The sequence below is a fragment of the Neovison vison genome, chromosome 5 (assembly GCF_020171115.1).
Source record: "Neovison vison isolate M4711 chromosome 5, ASM_NN_V1, whole genome shotgun sequence".
Lineage (NCBI taxonomy): Eukaryota > Metazoa > Chordata > Mammalia > Carnivora > Mustelidae > Neogale > Neogale vison.
Genome location: NC_058095.1, coordinates 133463260 through 133485093, shown reverse-complemented (window position 1 = coordinate 133485093; position 21834 = coordinate 133463260). Strand labels below are relative to the sequence as shown.

The window sequence follows — 21834 nt, the reverse complement described above, 5'->3', positions numbered from 1 at the left end:
CATATACATACAATGAAATAATATTCAGCCATAAAAAAGGAGATCTTGCTATTTAGAAAAACATGGGTGGGGGCGCCTGGGTGGCTCATAGGGTTAAAGCCTCTGCCTTTGGCTCAAGTCATGATCCCAGAGTCCTGGGATCGAGCCCCACATCGGGCTCTCTCCTTGGTGGAGAGCCTGCTTCCTCCTTTCTCTCTCTGCCTCCCTCTCTGCCTACTTGCGATCTCTCTCTGTCGAATAAATAAATACAATCTTAAAAACAAACAAACAAAAAACCATGGGTGATCCTGAAGGATATTATGCTAAGTGAAATAAGCCTGACACAGAAAGACAAATACCGTGTGTTTGTCTGTATGGTATTACTTACATGTGGAATCGAAAAAAGTCAAGCTATAGAACCAGAAACCAGAGTAGTGGTTACCAGGGGCTGGAGAGTGGGGGAAGGAGGGAGATGTTGGTCAAGGAATACAAACTTTTGCATATAAGATAAATAACTTCTGAGAATCTAATGTATAGCATCATGATTATAGTTAACGATAGTGTGTTTTAGACTTGAAATTTGCTGAAAGAGTAGATCTTAAATGTTCTCACCAACACATAAAAGGCAACAATGAAATTAACAGTGTGTTAATTGACGATCATGGTAATCATTTCACAATGTATATTATATTAAATCATTAAGTTGTATACACAAAATGTATATAATTTTATTTGTTAATTATATCTAAATAGAGATGAAAGAATTAGAAGCTTATTGTTTATATATATATACATTCCAGTGTGGTATTTGGGTGGAGGTAAGACATTTTCGGTTTTTTATTGACATGTAATAAATTATGTCAAAATTTAGCAGCTTAAAGCAGTACTCATTTTTATTATATTTAACAATTTTGTAAATTCAGAATTTGAGATCTGCTGGTCAGTTCTCTGCTTTACATGATATCAGCTGGGGCAGCTCAGCTGGGGCTAGAGTATAGCCTTCCAGGATAATTTACACATATGGCTGGCAAGTTAAAGGTAGTTCCAAGGGACCTCTCCACAGGGCTCTTTAGGCTTCCTAACAGTGACTGAGTTCCAAGAAGCCTTCACAGAAGCTGCAAGGCAATCTCACAATGACATTTCATTCTGTTAAGTGGTCAAGCCAATTAAATTAGCCCAGATCACACAGAATTAGAGGAGGTGGCTCTATCTCTTATTGGGGAACTCTGCGTACATGTGGGTAGGGAAGAAACTGATCATGGCCATCTTAGAAAATAAGTTGCTATATGTTCTATGCAGTCATTCAGGGATTCGGTGTGGCAGTTGCTCTGCTCTGTAGCTCACAAGGTCATCTTGAAAGTGTCCTTCATCCCAGAAATCTGTAAGAAGAAAGGAGCATCTGTGGGACATTGTTTAACATGGTCTGGAAATGACACACAGCACTTCAGGTCATCCATGGGCTAGAATTTAGCCACATGGTCACACCTACCTGCAAGGAAGGCTGGGAATGGAGCCTCTCTCTGGACACAGGACAAAGAAGAGAAAAGGTCACTGGTGGGCAAAAATCACCACATGGGGCGCCTGGGTGGCTCAGTGGGTTAAGCCGCTGCCTTCGGCTCAGGTCATGATCTCAGGGTCCTGGGATCGAGTCCCGCATCGGGCTCTCTGCTCAGCAGGGAGCCTGCTTCTGCCCCTCTCTCTCTCTCTCTGCCTGCCTCTCTGCCTACTTGTGATCTCTCTCTCTGTCAAATAAATAAATAAAATCTTTAAAAAAAAAAAATCGCCACATACTCTGTCATAAGATCAGCTGGGCACATCTGTTGGTATAGTGTGCAGAAGGACCTGAAATAATTTACAAGGAGTCTACCTTTCCTGGCAATGACTGACTTTCAAGCCCATGTTCTCACAGAAAGTCTTTTCTTCTTAAATCTACTTTGCCCCTCAAATCTGAGCGCTTACACTGAGGCAGCCTGCTACAGTGGATGGGAAACACTGGAGTAACACAATTTACAGAGTGTGAGAATGTACCTGAAAAGACTTAAAAATTTCCTAACTTCACCATGAATATTTTATATGAGTGTCTTCCAAATAAATTCATACACACATTGTTTGTAAGAATTGCATACATACAAAATTTTGTTGACTTGAAAAAAAGTAAAATGAAATATTTATTTTGAAAATTGGTTTGCTTTTAATTATCAGGAGTAGAATCCTCTCCAGATGCTCTTCAGACACCCTAAAGTAGATAGCATATCCATCTTTCTATCCCTCTCTCACTCCTTAGGGCATTACTTATTTATACAACAAATATTTATTGAGCACCTTCTATAGTAGGCACTTCTTTAAATAACTGAGAGTCCAACGGGGACAATTAACTTTGTTCATGTAGGTTACATTCTACTGTGGGACTTATATTTTGGTTGACTTACACTCCAGTATCTAGTCCAGTATTCAAACTTTATGAATACTTGAAAAATGGGATAGAATTGATTTCCTATTAACTATAAAATGTTAGATGAGTTTAGACTCTTTAACCCTCTAGAAAAAACGGAATATGTTTAACCTGATGAAATGAAACTTGGGGAAAAAAAAGTGAGAACACTTAGTTTCTTACTAATAATGCCCTTTCTACTTCCACACAAAGTATTGAGATAATTAATAGCTATCAGGGGGTGCCTGAGTGGCTCAGTAGGTTAAGTCTCTGCCTTCAGGTCAGGTCAAGATCTCAGGGTCTGGGGATTGAGCCCCACATTGGGCTCTTTGCTCAGTGAGAAGCCTGCTTCTCCCTCTCACTCTACGTGTTGCTCTGCCTACTTGTGATTTCTCAAGTCAAATAAATAAATAAATAAAATCTTTTATTTTGTCAAATAAATAAAATCTTTAGAAAAAAAAAGCTATCAGAATTGTGAAAATACCTTTCAGCTTAAGGATTTTTCTCATTTTTTCCACCCAGCTGCTACTCAACAATAAATTATAATTGTTAATAACAGGTAGTGTATCAATGAATAAATGAATACAAACATATTCTAGGAAAGAACATTATGTTTTTTAATTTAAAATAGGTTAAATACACCCTTCAATATTATTTTGTTAATTTACATAATTTCCAGGGAAAATCTTAATAGTTTTCTGTACTTAATTATACCTGTGGTCATAATTGCTTTTATTACAAAACAAAAGTTTTAAAAAATAAGTGAATACTAGCCAGAGTTGAACAATAATAGAATCATGCCATTACTCTGTATGGAGCACTTTTAATGCTATTCTGTACATTCATATGCATCTCTCAAGGTCAGATTACTTTGCTATTCAACGATTTTGAAGAAAAGTGAGGCAACTGTAAATAAACTCAAACTCAGATAATAGGTTTGCAGCTTAAACTATAGAAAGTGAACATTGGGAACACTCAGTATTATTCCATCACTAAATTACCATGTCACCTTGAGCAGGTTCTTTCATTATCTTCTCCTTAATCATTTACCGTCTGTTAGATGGGAGAACTTCCTCCATGGTTTTATAAAGATTAGATAATAACTATAAAGTAATTTCTGGGTAAAAACTCTTGGCAGAGGTGTAACAGGCGTAGATAATAGCTTATCATTAACCGAGAAAATGGACTCAAACAATCCAAGTCATGGGAAGCAGTAATGGCTAAGAGGTCCCGAGCAGTACATTGTGTGTAATAGGTGTGAATCAGTAAATATGAGGATGAACAAAAAGAATGTGACACATGCCACTGGCCCCAAACTTCTTCGTGCTCCAGAGATGTCTCCAACTTAAACCTGACACGAGTCATCTGGCAGTCATAGAGTAAGGGGAAAACTTGAAAATATGCTTTTCTAGCATGAGCATTTAAACTTCATTGGGAAACAAATTAATTAAGTACTCCTGTAGGAGAATGGGAGGTTATAGAAGTGTCACTCTTCCCACTTCTAGCCGGTATTTCTAAGACCAACCAACAGCCTGGGAAGGAGATGTGGAGAGCAATGCACAGCGGGGAAGAGTGTGCTTCAGACGTGGAAAATGCTTCTCCATAGTAGGTAAGTGTCCAGTGCAATTTTCCAACAGCAGCCTTTGAAAGAAGAATAGCTCTCTTGAAGGAGATGAGGTCACTGAATCAGAAACAAGCTGGGTACATCTAACCTGAATGTGAACTTAGATTAGCGAGGGAGACTATAGATTAGATCACCTCTCTGAGAGCCAACCAGGAAGTCTCCATCGGAAAAAAAAAGAAGATACGCTACTATTATGATAGAGCCAGTATATTAATTGGCCTTATATTTATTCCCAGAGAATCCCAACAAAAACATGGTATTATCCCAAGAAGTCATAATCCTGGGGTGGTTGGTGGATACAGGTGCGTGTTGTAGGCGGGTTTTACAGAAGTTCCGTGTGATAGTGTTTTTATTTAAGCATACTGGCTCACTTCTCTATTGGAGGAATCCTACTGTGAGTTCTTTCATAAAGAATAGAAACTTTCCGGCAAGGAGAGACTTACCAGCCAGTTGACTTTTTGAAGTGTGATATTTGTTTAAGGTGTGGTATATACTAATGAGTAGTAAGAATCCCTCTATGTAGGCAAATTTAGTCAATAGATAATCTATATGAACACCTACTACAGGTAAGTCATTGTGTTTGACTTGTAAAGTACAAAAGAATGAATCAGACATCACCTCTCATGGAGCTCACAGTTTAATGTGGAAGGTAGTCTTTGTACAATTTATAGCGTGAAATGGAACACAACTTGAGGTGCACCTTAAAGAATGAGTAGGATTGTTAATAGGTAAAAGAAGGAAAGAAGGGTATTCACAGTAAAACAAAAAACTGTATCAGCCAAGCCAAGTGATCTGAAAGCCCATTGTATGTTTTAAACTTGGGGAGTGGTGCATTGTGGCTAGATTATAAAATTCTGTTATGGCGAGTGTGAAGTCAGGGGTGTGTGCACTTTGATGAGTAGCTCTGTTACTTTCCTTTATTACTTAGATATCAGGAGATCATTAAATGTCCTTGGGCATGAGAATGGCATCAATAGATTTGTGCTTTAAAAAGAATTAAGTGGCAGTGTGGTAAAGGAATTGCAAGGTAGAGGGTTTGTAAACAGAAGTATTTATTAAGTTAATTGGGTAATGTACCTGAAAATATCAACGTAATTTATAAAGAATCAAATTAAGTGTAAATTGCTATTATAATTGTATGCCCAGGAAAGAAATGATGAGTACCCAAACTACTGAAGTTCAAAGGCAATGGAAAACAGCAAATATCTGGGACATTTTATAGTTAACAATAATAATAATAATAAAAGGGGCATTTGCTAAGGGCATCTGGCTGGCTTAGTTGGAAGAGCATAGGACTCTTGATACTGGGGTCCTGAATTTATGACCAGAGAGTACTAAAAATTAGTAGATTCAGAGAGTACTAAAAATATAAATAAAATTTTTTTTAAAAATGAGCATTTGGGCCCCTAGGTGGCTCAGTCATTAAGGGACTGCCTTCAGACCAGGTCATGATCCCAGAGTCCCGGGATCAAGCCCTGCATCGGGCTCCCTGCTCAGTGGGAAGCCTGCTTCTCCCTCTCCCACTACCCCTGCTTATGTTCCCTCTCTCGCTGTGTCTGTCTCTGTCAAATAAATAAATAAAATCTTAAAAAAATAAAAAGTGAGCATTTTTTGAGCATTTGCTATGTTCCATATTCTTCGTGCAGTGCATGTATTAATTTAATCCTTATAATCCTTTAATTTAAGAAGAGTCAACCATTTTAAAACTTAGAAACTGAGCAAAGAGAATAAATAACTTGCGCTGATCTCACAATTGGTAAGTGATGATGTCAGGAAGGAGATTTAGGAAGATTCTGGCTCTAGATACACCCTAAGGTATAACTATGCAAGAAAATGATGGATTTTAGTAGTGATTAAGGGATAGGAGGAGTCAAAAATGATCTATAGTTGGCTGTTCTCAGAGAATCTTTTGTAAAAACTAGTTTTTCAGAATGTTAATAGATGTTAGGCATGAAAGGGGTCCAACATCAAATAAAATTCTGAGCTAAAACAAAATAAACCTATTTTCTACTGAAGTAAAACTAAGATCCTTCAGACGTTTAACTTTCACTGAGTATATCTAAGAATGTATGCTAGAGTATGTAGAATTTATGGAACTTATTTGGCCATAAATCTCCTTTTTAACTTTAGCTTTTTGGGGATTAGTGTTCCTGGAAAACAATCCGGCAAATGCTGTTATAGAGGTCCTACCTTGGTTACCAGATGCTGCAACAATATTTTTGGTAAGATGGTAAATGTGGTTTGGACATATGGAGTGTTAAGCGCCTGATGGGGAGACGCATAATAGAATATCGTAGGTCTGGGTCTCGAGAGATAGGTCAGAATTGGAAACTCAGACACGCAAATCCCTCATATGCAGGTGACAATGAAAATATGAACTTAGTGGCAACAGCTGAGCTCATTGAAGGGAAGAGCAAAAGAAAGGAAGACCGAGGAAGCTATTTCGGGGGCTGCACACATGCACTGTCCATTTGTGCAGAGCTCAGATGAAATTTAGTTGATATTTAAATTTGATCATCTTTTGTTATTTCTGATAGTGGATGGTCGGTTTAAGCTTTAGTATATCTCTATATAAAATTTAAGCTATAGATATTCTTCTAAAAACTGTATTTTTCCAGTACAATGGACCAACTAGAAGCATGAATTTCTTAATTTATAAAAACATTAGCCTGGTTGATCTCTCTCTCTCCTTGGGGGAGATGGTCTTTAATTTGAACACAAAGTAGCTCAACCATAAGTACAATGATGTGGAGCTACAGTTAAGGTTCCAAATGTCACTTGTCTCCATGACAGCCTTATATAAATTTTTGAAAATACTATTATTTCCTAAATTTGGGTATAGCCTTGAATTTTAAACAAGATCTCCTATTAACTTAATCCATGGTAACAAAGATTCTCTCAAACCAAACAGTTCCAGGAGAATCTATTTTAGCAGCAACATCTGTGAACGATTCCAAAGGCTTGCAATAAAAAAATAAAATCATATAATATCCGACCAGAAACAACAAAAGCCAAATTGGATTCCTCCCTGGAAAATGAACTTCAAATTATCTTTTAAACCTACAGACTTTTAAGGGAAAAGGTTGAAGAAAATCATGTTTAATTCACTTAAAAACAAGCAACTTTAGGCAAACACACTCTTGAATCCTTAATTTCAACAAGTTGGGGACATGTTCACAGTGTCAAGGCCAATGTTAACATGAAAGGAGAATTAAGGAGAGAGACACTGAGTTTAGTTTTGTTTTTTATTCTCCTGAACTTTCCTAAGTTCACCTCATATACCCGAAGCACAGCTCTTGGTCCTATAATTTCTCTGCTCAAAAAATCTTTATGGTTCTATCCCCCTTGGGTAATGAAAGTCATACCCCTTAGATGGACATCTGGGTTCTGGAGGCCCAGGTCTTTGTGTGGCTCTCTGATTGGATCCCCAGTGTTCTATTTCTTGCCTAGAAGATTCCAACCAACCCTACCGCTCGTTTACCATATACAAACCTTGCCTTCCTCCTTCTGCTTCCTTGTTTATGTTGTTCTTCCTTCTTAGGTTACTTTTCTCACCTTACCAACTCCAGATAGAGGTAAATCTCTATTTTTCCCCTTGCCTGTCTTAATTCATATAGAGTTCCTAACACATTCAACCAAATTCTAACTTGCTTTACTGTAACATAGGAAGACCATGGGGTGTGAAGATATCCTGCATCCTTGGGAATCAGCCAAATGCTGGTTTCCGATAAATCTGTGTCTTATTAGCTAAGTGGCCTTTGGCAATTCTCTTGACATGGCTGACCTTCAGTTTTCTTATCTGTAAAATGGAGAGAAGATATCACGTTGAAGATTCTTTGGCACTCTGCTTGGCACACGAACATAAATACATACTAATTCCATTGTTAGTAGATCTTAATTCTATTTTCGCTTTCTGAGTGGTTATGTGTCAAGTCTGCTAAAAGACTGTAGAACCAGACAAAATTACCTACTTCATTAGGTTGTTAAAAGGATAAAAGAGGTAAAGTATATAAAAGACATAGCCGGGGCTCCTGGGTGGCTCAGTTAAGCGTCTGCCTTGGGCTCAGGTCATGATCCCAGGATCCTGGGATTGAGTCCCACATCAGGCTCCCTGCTCTTTAGGGAGTCTGCTTCTCTCTCTCCCTTTGCCTGCCACTCACTCCCCCTGCTTGTGCTCTCTCTCCTTCTCTGTCAAATAAATACATAAAATCTGAAAACAAAACAAAACAAAAAACCACATAGAATAGTTTCTGGTACAGCATAACCCAATAAGCAGCAGCTTTATTATTATCATTGTTTAGGTATATAAATTTTAGTAAGTAATGGCTTGTGTGCAATACATCTTTATTTCTGCCAGTGCTTAGCAAACAGTTGGTGCCCAACTATTACTATTATTCATGGAATCTATACTTCCATATTACGGGGATCAGGTCTGTGAAATAAGAAATAATGATTTGGGCAAACCCAAGATAGAGCCACTACTAGATTCTATTTATAAAAGAATTCAGATGAATTAACATTTGATGAAATTTGGTACCTAATTCAATACCCCAAACCATAAAGGACAGAGCTCAAGAGAAAAAATGTGTTTTAAACGTCCTTATTTTTAAAAAAAAAAAAAAAAATCGTGGTTAGAAAATAACATAAAATTTACCATTTTAATCTTATTTATTTATTTATTTATTTATTTATTTATCTTTAGTAATCTCTCCACCCAACATGGGGCTCAAATTCCAGCCAGGCGCCCCCAATCTAACCATTTTTAAAGTGCACCATTTAGTAGTGTTAAGTATATTCACATTGTTGCAAAACAGATCTAGAGAATTGTTTTCCTTCTTGCAAATATGAAGCTTTATACCTGTTAAACGACAGCTCCTTCTTTCCCCCTGCCCCTAGTCCCTGATGACCACCATTCTATCTGTCTATAAGGAGAGAACATCTTTATTTATTTATTTATTTATTTTTATTATATTTTTAAAAGATTTTATTTATTTATTTGACAGAGACAGAGATCACAAATAGGCAGAGAGGCAGGCAGAGAGACAGGGGGGAAGCAGGCTCCTCGTTGAGCAGAGAGCCCGATGCGGGGCTCAATCCCAGGACCCTGAGATAAAGACCTCAGCCGAAGGTAGAGGCTTACCCCACTGAGCCACCCAGGGGCCCCAAGGAGAAAACATTTTTAAAAGGAAAGAAAAGAGAATTCTATCATAAGAACCTCACCCACTGATTATCAGAGGAAGGGGGGGGCAGAGAAAAATAATGAAACAGAGAGATGTCCCCAGCACAAGGGAGCCTGTCACATGCTAAGTTAATAAGACCGAAACTTGGAGCAGGCTGGTCCTTGGCTGAGAAGCCCGGGATGATTATCAGCCCCATCTGGGAGTGGAGGTGGAGTAGCGCAGCAAGGCCAGAAGGGGTTTCTGAACATTAGAACAGAGAAGAGCCAAGAGCTGAAGTAGGAGAAGCACCAGAACACTAGTCTTAGGGCAGACATGAGACACCTACAAGAAGACAGGCAGGAAATGGGGCGAAGGGATGGTGAAGAACAGAGCAATAAATAAACATAATTCCTGTGGGTGGGTCCGTCTTGGGCATCTTTTAAAAGACTGAACACGGGTCTCTAGGGCAAGGCTGGGAGGGCCTGATGGCACAGGCCCCGGGTTGGCTGAGGGAGGGAGTGAATGAACGGGGGGCTCCTTCCCATCTGCATCCTGGCCAGTTGGTGCTTATAAGAACTGAGGTTCATCAGTTACCTGATTTCACCAGTATAAACACATTTTTTGGAGGAATGGGAGAGAAGTGTTGAAAAAGGCCAATAGCCTGGATTTGTCTGGGCCTCACCCACTTTCAGATGGGCCTGCTGGGGAAAGATGGTTTTTAAGGAAAACAAGGGAAAAAACCCCCAAACTTCTAAACAGAAAATCATGACTCCTGGATGCTTTGTTCTAGCTCCACCTCGTCTTTTTATATATGACCCTTGGCTGGTTCAGTCTTTTCGCTTTGAGCTCCCCTTACATCAATTTCCTTGTAATTTTCAAGGCCTCTATGTGTCAAGTTGATTCACTGAATGAAAGCAGATATTTTCGTGCTGCTGTATGGTGACTATTTTAGTCTTTTCGTTCTTAAAATTGTTCCATGATCACGTTAAAAGTTAATACTCCATGGTTTACGTATCTGAAAATTAAGATTAACCCCAAAGGACAAAATGAACTTTAATAAATGATGTAGCGGCTGTAAACAAAGCCATTCCTCGACCATGAAGTAGTGAAGGACAAACTTCCTTCTTTATTTATAACTAACTTCCTTGGAATGGCCTAAGAGGACAGTAGAGGCCTGGAGGGATGACAGCCTCAGAAGACATGGAAATGCCCCCATTCACTCGGCGATGAATGAACAAGGCAAATAACATGATGAATGGATACCTGTAGTCCTTCTGTTCTTGGAGCTTGCGGTCTAATGTGGAATAAGGAAGCGTATATTCAAATATGAAATAAATTATTACACAAGTAATCTAGAAAAGAAGCAGAATGGTGACACCTTATGAGAAGCTCTAGGAAAATTAAAAACAGCAACAGTGATAAACAGTAAGGACAGCAATCTTTGCAGAAGAAAGGCCGCAGAATGGAGAACCAAGTTCTTCTGAAGGGAGTAAGCATGTGTACAATGACCTATTATAGTTCAATAGCCAGCTCTGTTTCCATCCACAGTCCACCACCATGGAGATCATGCTGCGCAGTCTTTGGATTAAGGAGAGGGATTGACTAAAGCAACCTTCTCACTGCTCTGCCTTGACCCTTCTTCCTCCTCCCCATTTGCCTGGAGTTCTCACTTCTGTGTCTCCCTCCTTGCCCCCCTCTGTCCCTTAATTTTCTATTGCTGCTGTAATAACTTATCACAAATTTATTGGCTTAAAACAATATGGATTATTACTTTACAGTTCTGTAACACCAAATTCCAACACAGGTCTCACTGGGGTAAAATCAAGGCATCAACATACTATATTTCTTCCAGAAGCTCTAAGAGAAAATTTCTTTGCCTTTTCTGGCTCCTGGAGGCCCACGCATTCCTTGACTCCTCCTTCTTCAAACCCGGTGTCGCATCTCTCTGACCCCTGCATCCGGTATCACGTGTCTTTCTCTGATCACAGCTGAGAAAGTTTCTCTGTTTGTAAAGAACTGGTGTGATTAGATTGGGCTTACCTGCATAGTCCAGGATAATCTCCCCATCTCAAAATCCTGAACTTAATCACATCTACAAAATCACTTTTGCCCCGTAAGGTCACATATGCACATGTTCTGAGGACTAGAACCATCTTTTGGGGCTACTCTGTCTACTGCACGGAAGTAATTAGAGCCTTCAGTTTCCTTACATGAGAAGGCCAGCAAATCTCATTCCCTCTGCTGTTGGCTAAGGGAATTATGGAGAAAGTAGTGAAATAGATTCACATGATAAGATTATCATAGTTGACAGAGTCTATTTTTTCTTGTGGCATTGGGTTATAAACTTAAAAAAAAATCCTAACAGATCAAGGTAGGTATATACTTCTTGATTTCAACTAGATTGTTCTCTTCAGAGTAGAACTGTCTCATAATGGGGACAGAGGAGGGAGGGGAGAAAAAACCTTGTAGACTTTTCTCTGTCGTAGGGAAGGGGCAGGAATTTCTCTGTTCCCTTCCTTATCCAGTCCATTTTATTTGGAGCTAAGATCTGCACAACCCTGGTAGGGGCCTGGCTTTAGCATCTAAATGACTAGAGCCAGAGCACCAATGAGAGGAGGAGTTCAAATAAGGAAACTATGCATGAAATGAAAACCTGTTTTAACTTTGCCTGGTGTTGGGTTCCTCAACTTTACAGAGGCTCTGATTTTTGATAATCGTTCTACAGAAGCAGGGATATCTGGCTTCCTCTGTAAAGCAGCTGAGAGCAATTTTCTATGGCACTTCCAGTGTTTTCCTCAATTCCAGTTTCAATACTACCTTTCCCCCTACATTTGAACAGTCTATAGCCCATTTCAGCACCTTGGTGCTTAGCTCTTAGTATGTGCACAATAAATATTGGTGGGATAAATAATTGACTTATCAATTAGGGACCATATAATTATATAATCATATAAGAAGCTGTGTGGCAGCAACTATCATTTATTGAACACCTACTCACTCTACTAGGTCAGCTTCCATATGCTTTCTAGGTCTTTCTTTGATCTTCCCCACATTCTGTGAGCTTGGTATTATTGTCTCTATAAAGTCAGGGACTAGTTCAGAAACCTGACCAGATTGTGGAGCTACGAAAGTAAAAGAGGCAAGACTCAAAATGAGGTCTCTCAGAGCCCAATTATTCTTTGTGACTCTATTGTTCTTCTCCTCCTGACCATCCTGTTCCAGGGAGAAACCCAGGATCTGTCCTGCTCTCCAAATCTCCAGTCTCAGCCCTCTGATGACAGGGTGTAAGAGACAGAGCTAAGGGCCAAAAATGATCCTGGGCATAATTGTGTGCAAGACTGTTTTTGGAATCCTCCAGCATTTCACACTACCTAAGCATCATATCTTTTTTTTTTTTTAACTTTCTTTTTTTAAGATATTTGGAAAATGTATTTATTTGAGAGAGAGTGAAAGCAAGCACAAGCAGAGGGAACAGCAGACAGAAGGAAAGGAAGAAACAGACTTCCCAGTGAGCAGGGATCCTGATGTAGGACTTAGGACTTGATTCCAGAACCCTGGGATCATGACCTGAGCTGAAGGCAGACGCTTAGCCCACTGAGCCACCAAGCGCTCTCTATGCTTTGTATCTTAATAGTGTTGTAAAGATTACGTATAGTGAGGTCAAATCAGTATTTTGGCAGTTTTTATTATTCTCTTTATGGCTACATGGCCTCTTCATTTTTGCTCAGGTGTATGACTATCTATCTGCCCCAAACACAAAAATTTTAGTAAAAATATTAAAGGCAAATCAATGGCCAAGCTTTATAACTGGGTCCGGGCTGGGTTAGCCTTTCAGAGGTTCACTCACTGCTGCTCCCCTGCCCCCTGCTATGTATAATTCAGAATTTGTTTAAATCCCTGAACTATAATATAACAGAAAGGATAATCCCCCCAAATTCTGACTCTTGGGATGTCTGTTTTGAAATTCTTTTTGAAATATTATTTTAAAAAATAGTTTTTGTGCTTCTGCTTTGCTATTGTTCTCAACATGTACTAACAATGTCAACAGGGCAATCCAGCCCTGAGCTCTGCTGTGAAGTGTCTATGTCTTTAGTTATCCACAGGGAAACTGGGAGAAACCTGGGGTGGGGGGTGGGGGGAGACAAGTGAACTGAGCAAATCCAGAGACTTTTTGAGGTCACTTGGGGTTTCTTCATTATTTGTTTTCCTCTTCATACCATTTCTTCCTGTTCTTTCTTTGAAAAGCTACGTTTGTAGAATGTCACAATAGATAATTTTCCTTTATGTTCTTAGTATTTCTTTAAACGATGTGGAAAAATGTCCCTTGTGAGGATCCATGTGCTTTTTCCCCCTTGGATTTTCCATCAGTAAATTTGTAAGAATTCTTTTTCCGTAGAGTTTTTATGATGAACAGCCAGTTCGTGAAAACTACCAAGTGGCTTGCAATTATAAATGGCTATTCAAATGCCAAGAAATAATTCAGTCATGCTAATCTTTTACGTGCAAATTTTGTTATTTGTTACAGGAGTGGAAATATGTAGTCATAGGAGATCCTTTCAGTTATGTATTTAGGGATCCCAGGAGGATACATTGGATGGAAACTGATATTTGTTTCCACAAGCACTCTCTGAGATTCTCTTAGACACCAATAACTATGTTAGGTACTGAAGATACAAAGATGAATGATTCTCCAAACTAATCAGCCAGAACATTGTTTTCCTTTAAAATACAGGCTAATCATTGGCCTTTAATTTCTTGAGGCACACATAAACACCATTTTCATAAGCGCACACGAGTATCTAGTTATTTGTGAAATAGTCTTATTGGTAACTTAGGTGTAGAGTTCTGGTGAGTTTCTGGATTCCTAACTAACCCACATTTAACTGTAAAATAATAAAAAACATAGCTGTAAAAACTGCATTGGGCTAATTCATGATAATGAATCTCTGGAGAATTATCTGAAACATTATCTGCCTACACAAAAAAGAAAATAAAGAAATACATTTGCCAAAAGAGGAGGAGGCTTGGAAGTTCATGGAGCACAGACCTTCATCTGGATGATGTTTTTGTTTCATTAATGTGCATCTGTTGCACATTATATATATTTATATATTTATATATATTTATATATGTATTATATTTATTATTATAATGTTGCCTAACTAGTTCTTCTTGTTAGAATGATGGCCTATATATTGCCGTGAGATGATGAGTAGAAATGTTGTAGAAGAATGCTAAAGGGAGAGGGGGCGGGAATAGGGTCAAGGAGGAAAGAACCTGGAGAAATTGATGGAAATACAAGGACACACCCAGATATTGAAAAAAATAGGATGAGAGGTAGTAGAGGATACAAAGAGGGCAAGTGGGGATAAGAAGGAGAGAGACCAATGGGGATTGATAGACGGACAATAATGAAACAGTGGAAATGACAGGAAAGATGTACAGATGACAATGAGAAGGAAAGTCGGAGGAAATGGAGGGAAAAGAGAGAAAGGAAAGATGTTTAAAAGTGGAAGACAGGGTTCAATGAGAAAGACAGAATGAAATGCTCTCAACGCTCTCCCCCACTGTTTGATCCTGGGTTCAAATGTCTGTGGCTGCCACAATCCACGGACCACACTTGTCAGGGATCTGTTAATAAGGGTCAAATCCCAATTCTGAGCAAAGAGGACAGATTCTCAGTGGTATCTGTGAGCCAAGGAGAAAAGCTCAATTCCACCAGCTGTCTCAGGAGTCCTGCTGCCATTTTAACCTTGACCCATGGCTTTATTTAAGAAGCTAAAGGAATGGGACAGTGTTCTCAACACTAATGTGGTTGAGGATGAGATAGTCCATTCCTGCCTAGAAGGTCCTCTGCTCCTCACTAGGTAGAAAACCAGCCCCATACAGGCAAGTGGATGATCTTCAGCTTCCATGACTATGAAATATGGCAAAACAAAATGAGCTTCTCCCTTACTTTGAGAGCAGAGGTGGAGCAAGTACTCCATAGATCAGAGTAGGATAGTGAGCTGAAGCAACGGGACCTTTATAATCCAACTGGCCAGCAAGAATCTTCCTGGACTAATAAAAATCTCCCAAAGAAAACTTTTCCTAAACTTCTCGTACTGGTCAGTATTTGTGAAATGCTATTACAGCAAGGTCAGCTGATGAGGGAGGGAAAAAGTGCCTTCAATTTTCCAGTACCTACTTAGAAACTGGCACAATTTAATGTGGCTTTTGTTAATACTATTTTATATTAAAAAAAAACACAAAGTAAATGTTTGGCATTGGTTGTTTCTAATGCAATGAATCAGATAATGGGCCATGCTTGGCATAATGTTATGGCTGCCTTAGAAAAGAATTGACATCATTTTTAATATTGATTCCTCTTATTTCTGAACACAATCTATCTCTCTATATACTAAGAGCTTCTTTAATATCTTTTGGTAATTTTATAATTACTTCTAAAACGGTCTTGTACACTGTTGGCAATACCCAGATTTATTCCTAGGTATTTCGTTCTTCTTTTTAACCTCTCTTCTTATTGTGCTGTATGAATGAGACTTCCAGTTTAAAATGGTGACAGTGGGTATCATTTTCGTGTTCCATATTTGCCATAATTTAAAGGGGGGTCCTAAAATTTCCCTAAATGATATGTTTGTTATATATATTTTTTAAGTCTCTCCTTGTGAGGATGACACAGTAACTCTTTTTCCTAATTTGCTAACATTTTTATCAAATCAAAAATTGTTAAATTTTATCCTTTTTTCTGTATCTACTAAGATAATCATATAACTTTTAGTCTTTTAATCTGTAATGAAGTGAAATGTGTTTAAATAAATGTATTGCTAGGTTTTCATTTACTCAATTTGAAAGAAAGTTTACATTTATGAAGACAAAGGAGATCAGTGAGTATTTTCCCTTTCTCATATTACACTTTACTCACTAAATGGTCAAGTTCTACATGAGTGCATATAAAGTATAGAGGGCTTTCTCTTTGTTAGTGTTCCTGGAATAGTCTGATGTGACAGGGGTGAACCGATTCATGACTGTTTGGTAGAACCTGTAAAGTGGTCTGGGCAGTGTTTGGCATTTATATGTGTGTGTGTGTGTGTGTGTTGAGGGGTATATACTATTTAGATGTATTATTTTTTCTTGAGTCAGTTTTGGTAAGTTATTTGTTTTCTGGAAAAGTGTCCATTCATGAAAATACGTAGATTAGTAGCACAAATTATGGATAGAATTTTCAAAAATTATTTTCTATGTAGGCTGTATCTACAGGTCTGCCCTATCTTTTGTTACCTTTTTCTTTTCTTGGCCAGTCTCGTATAAAACCTGTTTACTTTATTTGTGTTTCAAAGGATTGATTTTGTTGTTTTTCTCTAAGACACTAAATGTGTTTTAGGTAATTTCTGTTTTTCTTGTTTCTTCTGTTTCTTTTTTCTTTGTGTTTACTCTTTTGGATTTTTTCTAACTTCTTGGATTGGCCACTGAACTCATTAATTTTCATTCTAATACACGTTTGAAACTAAATTTTATTACTGCTTTGGTTTCTTCCCACAAATTTTGACATGTAATTTTAAAAATATTTCTGTTCTAAGTATTTTCTAATTTACATTATGATTCCCTATATTATGTCATATGCATTAATTTCCAAAGGTCTGGGATTTTTTCCAGATATATTTTCATTAACTATTTATACTTCAATTGTGTTTCTGGGTGACAGAAAATATAGTCACTCAGAGCATGGCATGTCATGATTTCCAACTTGGATGAGGCCGTAATGCTAGCTGTGGTTTCTGTCTGGTTATAGTCCTAACATTATATATCTGTTATATTCCTGAAAGTAAGGGAAAGAATGCTGTATTCATCTGGGGAAGTGCTGAAGAGCTGAGCATGTTAAGTGGCATGGTAAGTCCTTCTGTAGAAAAATCACTCCGTCAGGTCACGTTTCATGCATACTCTGCGTCTTTTCACTTCTCATGCTGATACTGAGTCCTCTCTCATCAGGGCCAGCCACTAACTGCTTATAGCTTTTTAAAATATTCATCTTTCCATACTAACTTCAGAAAAATAAAAGGTCTAGGATATTTTTCACCCATATGAAGGCTGATTTTCCTTCTTAAACAAACAGAAGAAATTCTTTCTAGGCTGTACACCACGTCAGTGTTTGTGAAAGGGTATTATCTATAGGATCAGTTGGTCAGGGGGAAAAAAATGCCCTCAATTTTTCAGTAACTACTTAAAAATGGACATAACTTGATTTGTAGGCAATGAATGGCTGAAGACCCCAAAGAAGGACCACTTAGTTTTGAAAAAGACAAAAGTCTATTTATGTTTCTCCTCCACGTCAAGGAAACATACTACACTCACCAGCTTGAGCAGGAATTTGAAAGAAAATTATTAAAAATTTTTGTTTGTTTTGTTTTCTTTTAGTGCTAGAAGTAATTTTAGAGGTCAGCCAAGACTCTTGCTTAACAAATGAGGAAACTGAGTCCTAGAAAGGTTTAGGAATTCCTCCATGATCACACCCCTTATTCCTGGAAAAGCTGGAAATGGATTCCAGTGTTTTGCCTCCCTCACCACACTGCCTTATTTGAGTGCTCCTTATAAAGCTTCTAACTAAAGATAAAAAGATTTCTTTTTTCCACAGCTCCACAGTTAGCTTGTAAATATCCTGATGAGCTACACAACTTGGCAGAGTTGCAAATCCTGCAGAAGAGTAGGAGGTGGGAATTTTCCATACTTCTTGGATTATCAAAGGCTGAAATTAATGACATATGCCATTGCTAGAGATCCTCAGATTCTGTCAATGGGATGCTGAATGTTTCGATTTTTTGTTAGAACACGAAGAAGGCTTCTTTACTCAGTGGGAGCAAATATCAGATATGGTGTGAGATCAACCCATGGGCCCTCAACAGCTAGTGTAGATAAGATTGAAGGCTATGAAAAGAACATCCAGTAATGACAAAATTGAACAAAATCTATAAGTCAGAATATATGCTGATGGAGGCAGAGAAAATATCATGCCTAATTTTTTTAACCATTGAAGTCCATTTTTTCAGACATGACAACATTCTGTAGGATCTTCTACTCCAGCTGTTTAGTTCACGACTTTTTTGGTGGGCTACAGCTGGACCATAGCCTGCACAGTGGGAAGAAGAGAAGCTGAAGGTCAGGCTAGAGGGTGGGCTGTATCAGGCCTTGTACATTGTGCTAAGAGCATTTGAGAGCCATTAAGTAATGAGAAGTGTATAATGGATTATAAGTTAGAGAAATAATTTAGTTAGATTTGAAATATAAAACAATTGCTCTAGCTGCTGTGTGGATAATCAATTATTGGTATGAAAGAAGAGAGGCAGAAAAAAAACCTATTGGAAAAATATCCAAATTCTCCAAAATAAAAAGGTGATAGGGACCTGAACTAGGCATAGAAGTGATGATGGGGTGAAGTAGACAGATTTGGGAAATGTTAAGAAGGCAAAGCTTTAAATATGGGAGAGAAAAGGAGAAAATGAGACTAAGAAATCCAAGTTTGACCTTGGATTACTTGGTGGATGGACATATTATTCCCCAAGCCAAGAAAGATAGTTGAAGCTTATTTGGGAGGAAATGTAACAGTTTATTTTCAGATATGTTGAATTTTACTTACCTTGGCATGCAATGATGGAGAAGAAACCCAGCTTGGAGGTTTGCATTTGAGAGTGCTGAGCACATAAGTAGGTTATAATGGGGAAAGGATGAGTTTCCCAGTGAGAGTGTGCTGAGGGAACAGAGCCCGGGACAGAGCTCTAGCAAACGATGACACTGAAGGGGAAGGAGGGGAACATCCCCTAGAGGAAATGGAAAAGTCAGAGAGGTAAGGGGAGAAATAGAAAGTGATACTCCAGAAAACAAATAATAAGAGAGTTTCAGAATGAGTTGTTTGAACCACCTCAGAGAATTCCAACAAAATGGGTACTGAAGACTGAAGCCTTTGATGCTGGACTAAGGAATTACAGTGTCCCTAAACAGAGAGGATGGGTAGGAAGTTCAAGATCAGGACTAGTAAGAGTGATAAATTTAATGAAGATGGTGAGAGCAATAAAATTTTGTGACGAACTGGAAGGGTTAAGGATAAAGATCATCAAGGAACATTGAACTCATGATGAAGACCACAAATTTGTAACAGCAAGAAGAAATTGTATATAGTTAATATATAAGGTAAGGAGGGGAAAGGGAGGGAAATCCTTGTCCCAAGACCAAATTCACCCCTGTAGTATCTGGGATAATTATTTTTGTCAGATAGAGTCCCTCTTCTCATGAACTAGGATGGATAAACACTAATAAATTACACTAAGAAGTTCTTAACTGTCCAATTACTGGTTTTAGTTACAAAAATCACTATTATCTCAGTGTTGAACAGGTTGCAATATAATGAAGAGTTCTATTGACCGAACTGAGAAACATGCTAATTCCATTAGCAACTCTGGGTTGCTCCACAGACAACAAAATTATCTAATAAATATTGCTGTCCACCTAGAGTCAATTTCATAGAGTGATCTTTCACTAACCTTGACATCAAATCTCGGGATTGTATCTTACCCAGATTTCCTGATCATTCTTTCTGGGTGGGAACCTCTCTTCTGGGTGAGGGATGGAATGGAGCATGGAAATGAGCTTGTGCTACAAGCAGTCCTAGGCTTCCTGTCCTGTACTGGGCTCTCTGTCCTTCCATGGTATCTACTTTTCTTTTCTCTCTCACTTTTTTTCTTTTCGCTCTCATTTTTCATCTCTCACTTCTTTGGTTCTGGATTCTCTCCCCCTCCATAATTTTCCCTTCATTATTTTCCACTCATTCTTCTCTTTCAATTCTGTCTCTGCCTACCTATTACATGTTGTGTTGCAAAAAGGCACTCTGGTCTTGGAGGCTAAATGATCTCATGGAATCACTATGATTCTTTCTGATGATGATGACCTTTCTTCCCAAGATCTCATTGAGATTGACCTCACAGTGGGAAATAAACATCTCTCTGTTTCAGGTATAATTTGGGAATGTAGAGCCTCCTTTTTACTGCTCTGCTCAGACAAGACTGCTATACATACCCCTCTCACAATTACTCATCCTTTCATCCAGTGAGTTCCCACCACTTTGAACACACAAAGATAACAGTGTGTGCACATAGAATTGCTATACAGGGATCTATTTTGATTTGGGAAGGATGTCCCTTGATGCTCATTACATCAAAAAGTCAAAGCTTTCTTATAAAGGAGAAACTCTCAAGTCATCAAAAAATATTGACCATAAATTAGTTCGCATTTTGGCTCATATATCGTTCTGGCACATAGCAGAATCTCAATAGATACTTGCAAGATAATTGACTAAATGATGATTTTGGATCACTACTATTAGAAATACGTACCAAATGAAGTATATATTAAGTACATATTAAAGTCATTTTATAGAACATGTCAGGTCTCCAAAGTGTTTATTTTATCTTTCCATATACTCTTAAGGAAAGCTGGATACTCTGTGGGATTACTTACTGCCTTCACTCCATAGTAATTCTTTTTAGAAATGTTGAAGACATTAATTCAGTGCCTCAAAATTTATATATAGTTCATGGACTTTTCTGCAGCCTTTACCCGAATAGGAGTGTAGCATGGAATTTCAATTTATTACTCCAAGACCTTAGCTGTGGCTCCCCTCCTACCTCTAACATGCAACCCCAAAGTCACACAAACTTATTTATCCCCAGGACACAACTTAGTGTGTGTTTGTTTGTGAATTGATCTCAATAAGCCCACAGGAGCTTGGCAGTATTAAATTTGAAATAAATAACACCCATGGCCAAGAGTTGTCCACAAAATGAACTTCACCTCGTTATTTTCATAAACCTCCAACCCCCACCTGCTGACTGCAAATCTCTCTCAGCTTAGGAGAGTCAGATGTTCTTCACCCTGTGTACTCAAAACCACCGCTCTGAGCCCCAGGAAAGTGAAAAGTGAACATACTTCGCTGTCCACTGCCAAGGGCACTCCACCAGGATCCAGAAGCCTGGGAATTCTACCCTGGGGAAAGAAAGCAGGAGTTTCCCAGCCAGATTCACCTCCCACCACGGGGAGGTTGTTTTTAATTGTTCTTTGAAGAGCCTTTCCAAGTTGTTTAAAGCCTTGTCCGCCCACTCAGGGCAGGTTTTGCTGGACTCCGGGAGCAGTCATGGTTTCTTCCCTGCTCTCCATGGGCGCAGAACTTTGGGCAGAGTTTCCATTTTCCACTCTCTCTTCCCAGGACGGTACCCAACTGACTACTGATACAGTGGAAATGTGCTGGTAACAGCTGTGATCTTTTCCATGGCAAGCTTTTAACAGTTTGCTTATTGTTTTCAAAATATCCTTGGGCAATTTGTGTAAATAACATCCTTTTCCTTTTTTATTAGTAGTGAGCATGCTTTAAACAGCTTTTGAGTAAGCATGTCCATTTAAGTTGGTGAATTATCAACCAAAGGAGCCATTCTGACGCAAAGTGTGACTGACCCGGGAAGCTATCTTTTCTTACCCATTTATTTAAATTCAATCATAATTCAAAAGCTGGAACCTGTACCTGACACGGTGGTAGGAACTTACCGTGCATCGACTCATTTAATCCCTCAACAATCATACGATACCATTATCCCCACTTT

The 21834-nt window shown here is 38.5% G+C and overlaps 1 long non-coding RNA gene across 1 annotated transcript in view; it reads right to left on the bottom strand.

Annotated features, from left to right (window-relative positions):
* Positions 1–805: 805 nt before the first annotated feature.
* Positions 806–21834, bottom strand: part of LOC122907148 — a 43802-nt gene continuing 22773 nt past the window's right edge. Inside the window, exon 4 of the long non-coding RNA XR_006384689.1 lies at positions 806–1358. This is a non-coding gene — a long non-coding RNA (uncharacterized LOC122907148). The remainder of the gene's footprint in view (positions 1359–21834) is intronic.